The sequence below is a fragment of the Hyla sarda genome, assembly GCF_029499605.1.
Source record: "Hyla sarda isolate aHylSar1 chromosome 1 unlocalized genomic scaffold, aHylSar1.hap1 SUPER_1_unloc_25, whole genome shotgun sequence".
Lineage (NCBI taxonomy): Eukaryota > Metazoa > Chordata > Amphibia > Anura > Hylidae > Hyla > Hyla sarda.
Genome location: NW_026607587.1, coordinates 98,556 through 111,891, shown reverse-complemented (window position 1 = coordinate 111,891; position 13,336 = coordinate 98,556). Strand labels below are relative to the sequence as shown.

Genomic DNA, 13,336 nt, shown 5'->3' with positions numbered 1-13,336 from the left:
CGCTGCTGGGGATCCCCGCAATCTTGTATTCGCCACCCACCTGTTAGAGCCGCACGCCGCAGTGCCAGCTCACAAACAGCCGGGTGGTGACCACGGGGCCGGAGTATCGGGACTTCACAACTCTGCCACCGTGTGATGTTACCCCCCGCTATAGAAGTCTATGGGAGGGGGCGTGACGCCCGTCACGCCCCCCCCCATAGACTTCCATAGCGTCGGCCAGTTTAGCAGAAATCATCTGTAAGGTTTCTTCAAGGTTCTGGCTCTGCTCCCTTTTCTTACCAAGACCAGCTCATTTTTTCCGAGATCTCTTACTTACAGCAGTCTCCTCACTCTCGCTGCTGGACCTTGAGACATTCTCTTGTCCTCTGACAGTCACGTGTCCTTGGCCTGTCTCTTCTTTCAAGCTGACTCGTTCCGACTCTTCTCCTCCTTTAGGAGTTGTCGTCCCCTTTGCCAGGATCTTGGCCCCTTGGGCCTCAGGGTAGTTCCCGGACAGTTTCTCGCTGTCTCTCTGCTCACTCGCAGACTTCTTTCAATTCACTGTAATCCAAGAGAAAGTAAGTCGGCAACGCCAATCACACACTGTGTCCTAAAGTCTGCAGACACATTCGGCAATCCAACACTCCGATACTCCGGAAATACACATGAGCCACAGGAGGGCGACTAGATGGTGCGCTTCCCGAGAAGATCAACGGGTAGTTGCTCCTTTCTGGGTTTGCAACGAATTTACGTGCTCGCGTATTCTATGGAACAATGGAAGCACAGTTTTACCAATATAATATTGGCCACATGTACAGGACCATACAATACACCACGAATTTAGACCTACAGTACATCTTTTACTTTTATAGTTTGCCTCCCCAATTTAATTTCCTTTTGTTTCAGATTCATATTACAGAACGAGCAGGATCCGCATGCGTGATTCTCTATCAAACTAGGATCTTTCAACCAGGTATGCTGTAAATCTTGACATCTTTTATCTTTCTTCTTTTTTAAGTTATCTCTTATCGTGGTGTTTTTCCTGTACTTGACAATAGGTTTGATAGCTGTGATATCTTTTATATCCGGGTCATTCTGAAGAATGTACCAATTAGAAAAAATGGTGTCTCAGAAGGGAATTTCTGAATGAGAAAATAGCACTTACTCGCAGACTTCTTTCAATTCACTATCGTCCCATAACTGCTGAAAAAATGGAAAAACCGTCCCCAGTACTAAATCATACTCCAAGGAGGGCTCTATTGCCATCTTGTAACTCACGGTACCATACTGAGTAGAAAAACAGACATTAACACTTATTTAACCCCAAATATCTGCCTGCATAGACACTATGACAGGGTCCGGCTTTCTGCTACTGGTCTTCACCAGACTTATTAGAGGAGATTACATGAGGAGGAGGTTTGTTACAGTGTGTTTCTCACATATGTAATGGAGGGGTCTGGTGGAGGGGTCTGGTGATGACTGGAGAGGTGACACTGCTGGGACATTATACAGTAATGGAGGGGTCTCGTGATAACTGGAGAGGTGACACTGCTGGGACATTATACAGTAATGTAGGGGTCTGGTGATGACTGGAGAGGTGACACTGCTGGGACATTATACAGTAATGGAGGGGTCTGGTGATGACTGGAGAGGTGACACTGCTGGGACATTATACAGTAATGGAGGGGTCATGTGATGACTGGAGAGGTGACACTGCTGGGATATTATACAGTAATGAAGGGGTCTGGTGATGACTGGAGAGGTGACACTGCTGGGACATTATACAGTAATGGAGGGGTCTGGTGATGACTGGAGAGGTGACACTGCTGGGACATTATACAGTAATGGAGGGGGATGGTGATGACTGGAGAGGTGACACTGCTGGGACATTATACAGTAACGGAGGGGTCTGGTGATGACTGGAGAGGTGAAACTGCTGGGACATTATACAGTAATGGAGGGGTCTGGTGATGACTGCAGAGGTGACACTGCTGGGACATTATACAGTAATGGAGGGGTTTGGTGATGACTGGAGAGGTGACACTGCTGGGACATTATACAGTAATGGAGGGATCTGGTGATGACTGGAGAGGTGACACTGCTGGGACATTATACAGTAATGGAGGAGTCTGGTGATGACTAGAGGTGATACTGCTGGGACATTATACAGTAATGGAGGGGTCTGGTGATGACTGGAGAGGTGACACTGCTGGGACATTATACAGTAATGGAGGGGTCTCGTGATAACTGGAGAGGTGACACTGCTGGGACATTATACAGTAATGTAGGGGTCTGGTGATGACTGGAGAGGTGACACTGCTGGGACATTATACAGTAATGGAGGGGTCTGGTGATGACTGGAGAGGTGACACTGCTGGGACATTATACAGTAATGGAGGGGTCATGTGATGACTGGAGAGGTGACACTGCTGGGATATTATACAGTAATGAAGGGGTCTGGTGATGACTGGAGAGGTGACACTGCTGGGACATTATACAGTAATGGAGGGGTCTGGTGATGACTGGAGAGGTGACACTGCTGGGACATTATACAGTAATGGAGGGGGATGGTGATGACTGGAGAGGTGACACTGCTGGGACATTATACAGTAACGGAGGGGTCTGGTGATGACTGGAGAGGTGACACTGCTGGGACATTATACAGTAATGGAGGGGTCTGGTGATGACTGCAGAGGTGACACTGCTGGGACATTATACAGTAATGGAGGGGTTTGGTGATGACTGGAGAGGTGACACTGCTGGGACATTATACAGTAATGGAGGGATCTGGTGATGACTGGAGAGGTGACACTGCTGGGACATTATACAGTAATGGAGGAGTCTGGTGATGACTAGAGGTGATACTGCTGGGACATTATACAGTAATGGAGGGGTCTGGTGATGACTGGAGAGGTGACACTGCGGGGACATTATACAGTAATGGAGGGGTCTAGTGATGACTGGAGAGGTGACACTACTGGGACATTATACAGTAATGGAGGGGTCTGGTGATGACTGGAGAGGTGACACTGCTGGGACATTATACAGTAATGGAGGGGTCTGGTGATGACTGGAGAGGTGACACTGCTGGGACATTATACAGTAATGGAGGGGTCTGGTGATGGCTGGAGAGGTGACACTGCTGGGACATTATACAGTAACGGAGGGGTCTGGTGATGATAAGAGAGGTGACACTGCTGGGACATTATACAGTAATGAAGGGGTCTGGTGATGACTGGAGAGGTGACACTGCTGAGACATTATACAGTAATGGAGGGGTCTGGTGATGACTGGAGAGGTGACACTGCTGGGACATTATACAGTAATGGAGGGGTCTGGTGATGACTGGAGAGGTGACACTGCTGGGACATTATACAGTAATGGAGGGGTCTGGGGATGGCTGGAGAGGTTACCCTGCTGGGACATTATACAGTAATGGAGGGGTCTGGTGATTACTGGAGAGGTGACCCTGCTGGGACATTATACAGTAATGGAGGGGTCTGGTGATGATTAGAGAGGTGACACTGCTGGGACATTATACAGTAATGGAGGGGTCTAGTGATGACTGGAGAGGTGACACTGATGGTACATTATACAGTAATGGAGGGGTCTGGTGATGATTAGAGAGGTGACACTGCTGGGACATTATACAGTAATGGAGGGGTCTGGTGATGACTGGAGAGGTGACACTGCTGGGACATTATACAGTAATGGAGGGGTCTGGTGATGACTCTGGAGAGGTGACACTGCTAGGACATTATACAGTAATGGAGGGGTCTGGTGATGATTAGAGAGGTGACACTGCTGGGACATTTACAGTAATGGAGGGGTCTGGTGATGACTGGAGAGGTGACACTGCTGGGACATTATACAGTAATGGAGGGGTCTGGGGATGATTAGAGAGGTGACACTGCTGGGACATTATACAGTAATGGAGGGGTCTGGTGATGACTGGAGAGGTGACAGTGCTGGGACATTATACAGTAATGGAGGGGTCTGGTGATGATTAGAGAGGTGACACTGCTGGGACATTATACAGTAATGGAGGGCTCTGGTGATGACTGGAGAGGTGACACTGCTGGGACATTATACAGCAATGGAGGGGTCTGGTGATGATTAGAGAGGTGACACTGCTGGGACATTATACAGTAATGGAGGGGTCTGGTGATGACTGTATCATTGTGTGTCAGGTTCCTATAAGGTGTCAGGATGTGGCGGTCTATTTCTCCATGGAGGAGTGGGAGTATGTAGAAGGACACAAGGATCTGCACCAGGACATAGTCATGATGGAGGATCACCGGCCCCTCACATCACAAGGTAAGAAGAGACATATATATATATATATATATATATATATATATATAAATATATATATATATATATCACACTGATTACCTAGTTTCACAGAAATCTAGCCAGCACTGATGTATTCATTCCCTGTGTGTTCCCTACAGATGGAATCATTGATAGAAATCCACCCGAGAGGTGTCCCCGTCCTCTGTATTCCCAGGACTGTCCAGAGGGAAATGTCCCAGAGAAGCATCAGGTAGATGAGGCTGATCCTATATCTCTATAGGGGGGTCCTGCAGTCATAGATATGGGGGTAGATTTTGGGGGTCTCTGTTGCTCCTCGTGTCTGCTGTATTGTAGTGAATTGTTCTATATGTCACATCAGGGGGGAGATCTGACTAATAATAAAGTGGAAGATGAAGAAGAGAGGATGAGAGGCCATCACCCGTGTATGAGAGAAGTGAAGGAGGAAATTCCAGGAGGTGTTACCCCAGGTATGTAATAATGCCAGGAGGTGTTACCCCAGGTATGTAATAATTCCAGGAGGTGTTGTCCCAGGTATGTAATAATTCCAGGAGGTGTTACCCCAGGTATGTAATAATGCCAGGAGGTGTTACCCCAGGTATGTAATAATTCCAGGAGGTGTTACCCCAGGTATGTAATAATGCCAGGAGGTGTTACCCCAGGTATGTAATAATGCCAGGAGGTGTTACCCCAGGTATGTTATAATTTCACTGAGCCTTGCTGCAGAGTTCATTCACATTGTGCTAGCAGTGAGAGGCTCCTTCAACCTGTTGGGGACAGAGGGCGTACCTATACGCCCTCTGTCCACTCCCTTTCTATAACGTGGGGCCACGCCATGGTCGGGACCCGTGGCTGATCGCAGTGCTGCACACTATTAACCCTTTAGACACGACGTTGAACGCCGCGTCTAAAGTGAAAATAAAACATTACCGGTTAGCTCAAGGGGCTGTTCGGGATCGGCTCGATAAAAGTTTCAGTCGCCCCCCTTTTCCCATAAAAAAAAACCTTGTAAATAAAAATGAACATATATGGTATCGCCGCGTGCGGAAATGTCCAAATTATAAAAATATATCATTAATTAAACCGCACGGTCAATGGCGTACGCGCAAAAAAATTCCAAAGTCCAAAATAGTGTATTTATGGTCACTTTTTATACCATGAAAAAATGAATAAAAAGTGATCAAAAAGTCCAATCAGTACAAAAATGGTACTGATTAAAACTTCAGATCACAGCGCAAAAAATGAGTCCTCATACCGCCCCATATACGGAAAAATTAAAAAGTTATAGGGGTCAGAAGATGACAATTTTAAACGTATACATTTTCCTGCATGTAGTTATGATTTTTTTCAGAAGTGCGACAAAATCACCTATATAAGTCGGGGATCATTATAACCATATGGACCTACAGAATAATGATAAGGTGTAATTTTTACCGAAAAATGTACTACGTAGAAACGGAAGTCCCCAAAATTTACAAAATTAAATTTTTTCTTCAATTTTGTCGCACAATGATTTTTTTTTCCGTTTCGCATAGATTTTTGGGTAAAATGACTGATGTCACTGCAAAGTAGAATTGGTGGCGCAAAAGATAAGCAATCATATGGATTTTAGGTGGAAAATTGAAAGGGTTAAGATTTTTTAAAGGTGAGGAGGAAAAAACGAAAGTGCAAAAACTGGAAAACCCTCCGTCCCCAAGGGGTTGACAATTTGCAATAGCTGGAGGCACCCTGATTGGGAAACACTGATTTCTGCATGTGTGTGTATATATCAATGTTTCGCAACCAGGGTGCCTCCAGCTGTTGGAATACTACAAATCCCGGCATGCTGAGAGTTGTAGTTTTGCAACAGCTGGTGGCACCCTGGTTGGGAAATATACATACAGTGATCCCTCAACATACAATGGTAATCCGTTCCAAATGGACCATCGTTTGTTGAAACCATCGTATGTTGAGGGATCCGTGCAATGTAAAGTATAGGACAGTGGTCTACAACCTGCGGACCTCCAGATGTTCCAAAACTACAACACCCAGCATGCCCGGACAGCCAACGGCTGTCCGGGCATGCTGGGTGTTGTAGTTTTGCAACATCTGGAGGTCCGCAGGTTGAAGACCACTGGTATAGGAAGTCCGCCGCTCCGGACCGTCACCACTCGTCACCGCTGCCCTGGATGTCACCGTCCATCGCTGTCGCCGCGTCCCCGAGGTGTCCCCGACGCTCCGGCAAGGCCTCTGCTTCCCCGGCATCCTCGCTCTCCGTCGCCGCCATCACGTCGCTACGCACACCGCTCCTATTGGATGACGGGACGATGTGATGACGACGATGGAGAGCGCCAACGATGCAGGGGATCCCGAAGAGGACGCGCCGGAGCCCCGAGGACAGGTAAGTGATCGTCAGCGGACCACACGGGGCACCGTAAACGGCTATCCGGTGGTAGCTGAAGCAGTCTGCGCTGGAGGATAGACGTTTATGCGATGGCCCCGACATACAAAAGCATCGTATGTTGATGCTGCCTTCACCATGTGATGGTCTCTGAGAGTGATCGTATGCTGAAATGATCGTATGTCGGGGCCATCGTAGGTCGGGGGGGGGGGGGTCACTGTATACTTTTTCTTTCCTATAATATACACACACAGTAGTGTATTTCAGGGGGTGTAATCCAAACTTCTCACTCCGATGTGTCCAACCATCCGGCGTCAAAATGAAGACGCTGAATGATTGTGAACTGTCCTTTTGAGATGAACGGGATCAGTTGTAGCATCAGTTTCCCTCCGGTGCCCGCCTTATTTATGTGAACCCGGCCTCATTCGGTCCGCAGGGTGCCAGCGTATTGCGGGTATCTACCACTATGTGTTACTGTATGTGAGAATATTGCTCTATGTATCGGGGTTTTTACTCAGGAACACTATAGCGGTATTGTGTGTGTGTAGCGAAAATAGTGTGCGTCCACAGGGACATATACGCTTTGTGGCTTGTGCTGCTGATCTTTTAACCCTTTCCGGACTCAGCGTTTTTCTGTTTTTGCACTTTTGTTTTTTCCTCCTCGCCTTCTAAAAATCATAACACTTTCAGTTTTCCACCTACAGACCCATACGAGGGCTTGTGTTACGCCGAGCGCTCCGGGTCCCTGCTCCTCCCCGGAGGGCTCGCGGCGTTTACCTCCGTGCAGCGCCCCGGTCAGACCCGCTGACCGGGAGCGCTGCACTAGTGTCACCGGCGGGGATGCGACCCGCGTAGCGGGACACGCCCGCCCGCGGCTCGCATCCCAATCTCCTCACCTGCCCCGTCCTCTGTCGGCTCAGTCCCGGCGCGCACGACCCCGCTCCCTAGGGTGCGCGTGCGCCGGCTCTCTGAGATTTAAAGGGCCAGTGCACCATTGATTGGCACCTGGCCCAATCAGTACCTGCACCTGTTTCCTCCTTATAAAAACCCACTTCCCCTTCCTGGTATCGCCGGATCTTGTTGCCATTGTGCCAGTGAAAGCGTTTTGTGTATGTTCCAAGCCAGTGTTCCAGACCTCCTGCCGTTGCCCCTGACTACGATCCTTGCTGCCTGCCCTGACCTTCTGCTACGTCCGACCTTGCTCTTGCCTTATCCCTTGTACCGCGCCTGTCTCAGCCGTCAGCTGGTGTTGAGTCGCTATCGGGTGGAACGACCTTGGGGTTACCTGCCGCTGCAAGTCCATCCCGCTTTGCGGCGGGCTCTGGTGAAAACCAGTAACCCCTTAGACTCCGTTCCCCTAGTACGGCCCACGTCATCACCCCACTGACACAGAGGATCCACCACCAGTGTCCTCGCTGCACACCTATCCGGATCCTGACAGCTTGTCTTATGCGCCACCAATTTTACTTTGTAACTAAATCAGTCATTTCACCACGAAATCTATGATGAAACCAAAAAAAAAACAATTTTTTCTGGGAATCCCCCCCCCCCCCCCCACACACAAATAAAGTAGTTTTTAGCATCTTCCGTTGCACATTTCGGTAAAAGTGACACATATTTATTCTGTAGGTCCATATGGTTACAAGGATACCCAATTTATGTAGGTTTTATGTTTTTATACTAATTTACAAATATACAACAACTATATGCACCAAAATTAGCATGTTTAAAATTGGCATTTTCTGACCCCCTATAAAACGTTTTTAATTTTCCGCCTACGGGGCTATATAAGGACAGTTTTTTTGCGCCGTGGTCTGTAGTTTTTACTGGTGCCATTTTTGTTTTGAAGGGATTTTTTGATCGCTTTTTATAAATTTTTTTAGGGTATACAAAATGACCCAAAATACGCAATCTTCGACTTTTTGATATTGGAATTTTTTTTACGTATACGCCATTGACCGTGCGGTTTAGTTATCATTATATTTTTATAGTTCAGACATTTACGCACATGGCAAAACCACATATGTTTATGTTTATTTTTGTTTACATATTTTTTTATGGGAAAAGGGGGGTGATTCCAACTTTTATTAGGGAAATCAGATTTATTACCTTTTTTTTCTTTACCTTTTTTACACCATTTTTTAGTTCCCCATAGTGGACCATTACATGCAACCTTCTGATTGCATACACTATTCAATGCTATGCCATAGCATAGATCAGTGTTATCGGCGCTCTGCTGATCCAGCCAATTTCACCGCTGCGGTCCCGAACAGCCCGACTGAGCTGCCGGGAACGGTTTTACGTTCACGTTAGACGCGGCGATCAACTTTTATCACCACGTCTAAGGGGTTAATGCTGGGCATCACCGCGATCGGTTATGTACGGCATTAGACATGGGTCCTGGCGGCTGATAGCCTGCGTCATAGCAGGGGAGGGTATGCCCTGCGTCCTTAAGAGGTTAATAAACTTGCAACACTCTTGGCATGCTACATTCTGAATGAACTAAATGTGACTGACTTGTTTGGCTTTCGGGGCCCCACTTTTAATTTTGCCCAGGGCCACATTAAGTCTAAAACTGGCCCTGACATTACATTAACCCTTCAGGCCCCAGTGATCCCCTGTGTTATGTATAGTCAGGACCTGAGGGAGGTGACTATATAGAGATCCTCTCCAAGGTCATCTATGGGTCCTGTCATGCTCCAGGTAGAACACTAGGGGCAGCATCAGGATTTGGGGCTCAGATGTGATGAACGGAGATCAGAGAAAACTTGGAGAAATATATTTTATAAGACAAATCATTTTAAATCATTTGATTATTCCAAATGATTTAAAATGATATACTTTAAAATATATTTTTGGTGTACACAAAATAAATATTTTGTTTCAACAGAAAATCGCAGTAAGAATTCTGAGGGAAACTTCATGTTATCCCTGAATGATAAAGGAGAAGATGAAGATATGATGGAGCGCTCCTCAGGAGAAGACCTCCTTACCCCTAATGTCCATCCAGATCTATCCTATAATAATCCACCTGATCATGAGGAACCTTCTCCTGACCAACCACACATTGTTACCACAAGGACAGAGCAGAAAGGAGGGAAAGGTTTAAATTGTGAGGAATGTGGGGAATGCTTTTTACAAAAATCAAAACATGATATACATGAGAGAATTCACACAGGAGAGAAGCCGTATTCGTGTTCAGAATGTGGGAAATACTTTAGCCAAAAATCAACTCTTGTTGTACATGAGAGAATTCACACAGGAGAGAAGCCATATTCATGTTCAGTATGAGGGAAATGTTTTAAATGCAAAGGCAATCTTGTTGAACATGAGCGAATTCACACAGGAGAGAAGCCATATTCATGTTCAGAATGTGGGAAATGTTTTATAAGTAAATCAAACCTCTCTAATCATGAGATAATTCACACTGGAGATAAGCCATTTTCGTGTTCAGAATGTGACAAATGTTTTACAACTAAATCTGAACTTGTTAAACATGAGAGAATTCACACAGGAGAGAAGCCATATTCATGTTCATAATGTGGGAAATGCTTTTTACAAAAATCAAAACTTGATATACATGAGAGAATTCACACAGGAGAGAAGCAATATTCATGTTCAGAATGTGGGAAATACTTTAGCCAAAAATCCACTCTTGTTGTACATGAGAGAATTCACACAGGAGAGAAGTCATATTCATGTTCAGAATGTGGGAAATGTTTTATAAGTAAATCAAACCTCTCTAATCATGAGATAATTCACACTGGAGATAAGCCATTTTCGTGTTCAGAATGTGACAAATGTTTTACAACTAAATCTGATCTTGTTAAACATGAGAGAATTCACACAGGAGAGAAGCCATATTCATGTTCAGAATGTGGGAAATGTTTTAAAAGTAAATCAAACCTCTCTAATCATGAGATAATTCACACTGGAGATAAGCCATTTTCGTGTTCAGAATGTGACAAATGTTTTACAACTAAATCTGATCTTGTTAAACATGAGAGAATTCACACAGGAGAGAAGCCATATTCATGTTCAGAATGTGGAAAATACTTTAGACAAAAATCAACTCTTGTTTTACATGAGAGAATTCACACTGGAGAGAAGCCATATTCATGTTCAGAATGTGGGAAATGTTTTACAGATAAAGGAAATCTTCTTACACATGAGAGAATTCACACAAGGGAGAAGCCATATTCATGTTCTGAATGTGGGAAATGTTTTACAAGTAAAGCAAACCTTGTTATACATGAGAGAACTCACACAGGAGAGAAACCATATTCATGTTCAGAATGTGGGAAATGTTTTAAAACTAAATCACAACTTTCTAGACATGAGAGAAGTCCCCCTGGAGACTGATAGATGAAATAATAAATGATAAAAATATAATAATATGGAGAATGGAAATCTGAGATCTCAGGTAACAGTAAAATGTGATGTTTCTAAGTTCTGATGTGAGAATTAACCCTCAAATAAACTTCCTAATGAAACCTAAGCAGAAGCTAAAGCCAACATCCTCTCTTGGTCATCAGCACCTGGGGTCATGTGACCTTTGTAGGTAAATAACGGTAATGAGAAGTAATATGTAATGCTATTGTGTATCATTTAGTAGTGACTTGTAGCTCTACACTACAGTATGATTGGATGATTTCTATGGATGATAATGATTGGTGATTACTATGTATTACCTCGGCCTCATTTCCATTAGAAATATTACTGATTGTATCTCATGTGTCACTTCTGTCCTATCAGGATCAGGACACTTCTGTGTTGTCACCAATAACCCTTAGGCCGGGGTCACACACAGGATTTTGGTCATATTGTGTTTGTTCCGTCTCCTTGCGGGGTCTCATTGGTAGCCATGACAACCAGAGACCTCTGAATGGCCTTTGGGTACCTGGATATGGAAGCCGATCAGGCTAATCTGCTATGCGTATCAGTGAAACACTCATAATAATATTTATTGTATGTGTCAGGTCCCCAAGTGGGACAGCAAAAAAAAAAAGGAAAATCAAGTAAAAAAAAAAAATAAATACAATAAATAAATAAAAAATAAATAAAAAATAAATAAACATGCACAATCTCCCTTTCCCTCCCCCCAAAAATTCTATACGCATATTTGGTATTACGGTGTCCGTCACAACCCAAGGAATAAAACTATCACAGTGTTCAACTCGCACGATGAACGCCATAAAAAACAATTATATAAACCTTGCCAAACGTATGGCTTTATATCAATGCCGCCTCTGTAAAACTAAAATAAAAAGTGATAAGAATGTCCCATGTACTCCAAAATGGTCCCACTAATGGTTCCTATCATTTCAGGGCGAAGATCCGTCACCAGTAATCTATCGCAATACATCGATACACTCCTACAACAGCATGTAATCACATGACCATGGTATTTGAAGGACACCCCTTATGTGATTAAGGGAGTGGAAACCGGATTACACATGGGCCATATGGCTGCATTATACTCAAAAATTCCGCACAAGTTGGGTATTGATGCCATAAGAGCCACTTTATCTATAGATCTCCTAATGCCTGAGACACACAAATCCTTCATCACAGGGAGCATCAGTTTTATTTTGGGTCACAATTACTTTTAATTTAAAGGGGTACTCCAGCGCTAAGACATCTTATCCCCAGGGGATAAGATGCCTGAACGCAGGGGTCCCGCCACTGGGGACCTCCGTGATCTTGCACGCAGCACCCCGTTACAATCAGTTCCCGAAGCATGTTCACTCCGGGTTTGATGACTGGCGATCACGGGGCCTGAGCATTGTGACATCACGGCCCTGCCCCCGTGTGACGTCACGCCTCTCCCCCTCAATGCAAGCCTATGGGAGGGGGCGTGACAGCTGTCACGCCCCATCCCATAGGCTTGCATTGAGGGGGCGGAGCGTGATGTCACACAGAGGCGGGCCGTGACGTCACAATACTCCGGCCCCGTGATCGTCAGTCATCGACTGACAGCTGTCACGCCCCCTCCCATAGGCTTGCATTGAGGGGGCGGAGCGTGATGTCACACAGGGGCGGGGCCGTGACGTCACAATACTCCGGCCCCGTGATCGGCAGTCATCAACTGACAGCTGTCACGCCCCCTCCCATAGGCTTGCATTGAGGGGGCGGAGCGTGATGGCACACGGGGGCCGGGTTGCGACATCACAATACTCCGGACCCGTGCCAGTCGCGAGTTATCAGACCCGGAGTGAACACGCTCCGGGGACTGATGGTAACGGGGTGCAAGATCACGCGTGCAAGACCAGCAATGGGACCTCCGCGATCAGGCATCTTATCCCCTGTCCTTTGGATAGGGGATAAGATGTCTTAGCGCCGGAGTACCCCTTTAAACCTACACATCGTAGCATAGTAGTTATGGTATTTGCATATATATATTATATATATATATAATGTGTGTATTTGAGTACCACCAATTAATTTGAACATTATCTCGCTCGCTTTCCAGCTTATCCATATTTTCCATCACTCAGCTTCCTTTGCCTGTTTCCAGCGCTTTCGCTTCATTATCAGTCAGAACTATCATAGTACCCACACACAGTAAGGAAGGCTTTTAACCTCTTAAGGATGCAGGGCGTACCTGTATGCCCTGCGCCCGGTCCCAGTTACTGTGACCCCGCATCATAGCGGGTCGATCCT

General features: G+C 45.7%; 1 pseudogene; it reads left to right on the top strand.

The window, feature by feature from the left end:
• The first annotated feature begins 247 nt into the window (after positions 1-247).
• Positions 248-11,151, top strand: LOC130298151 (gastrula zinc finger protein XlCGF26.1-like; annotated as a pseudogene).
• The last annotated feature ends 2,185 nt before the right edge of the window (positions 11,152-13,336 follow it).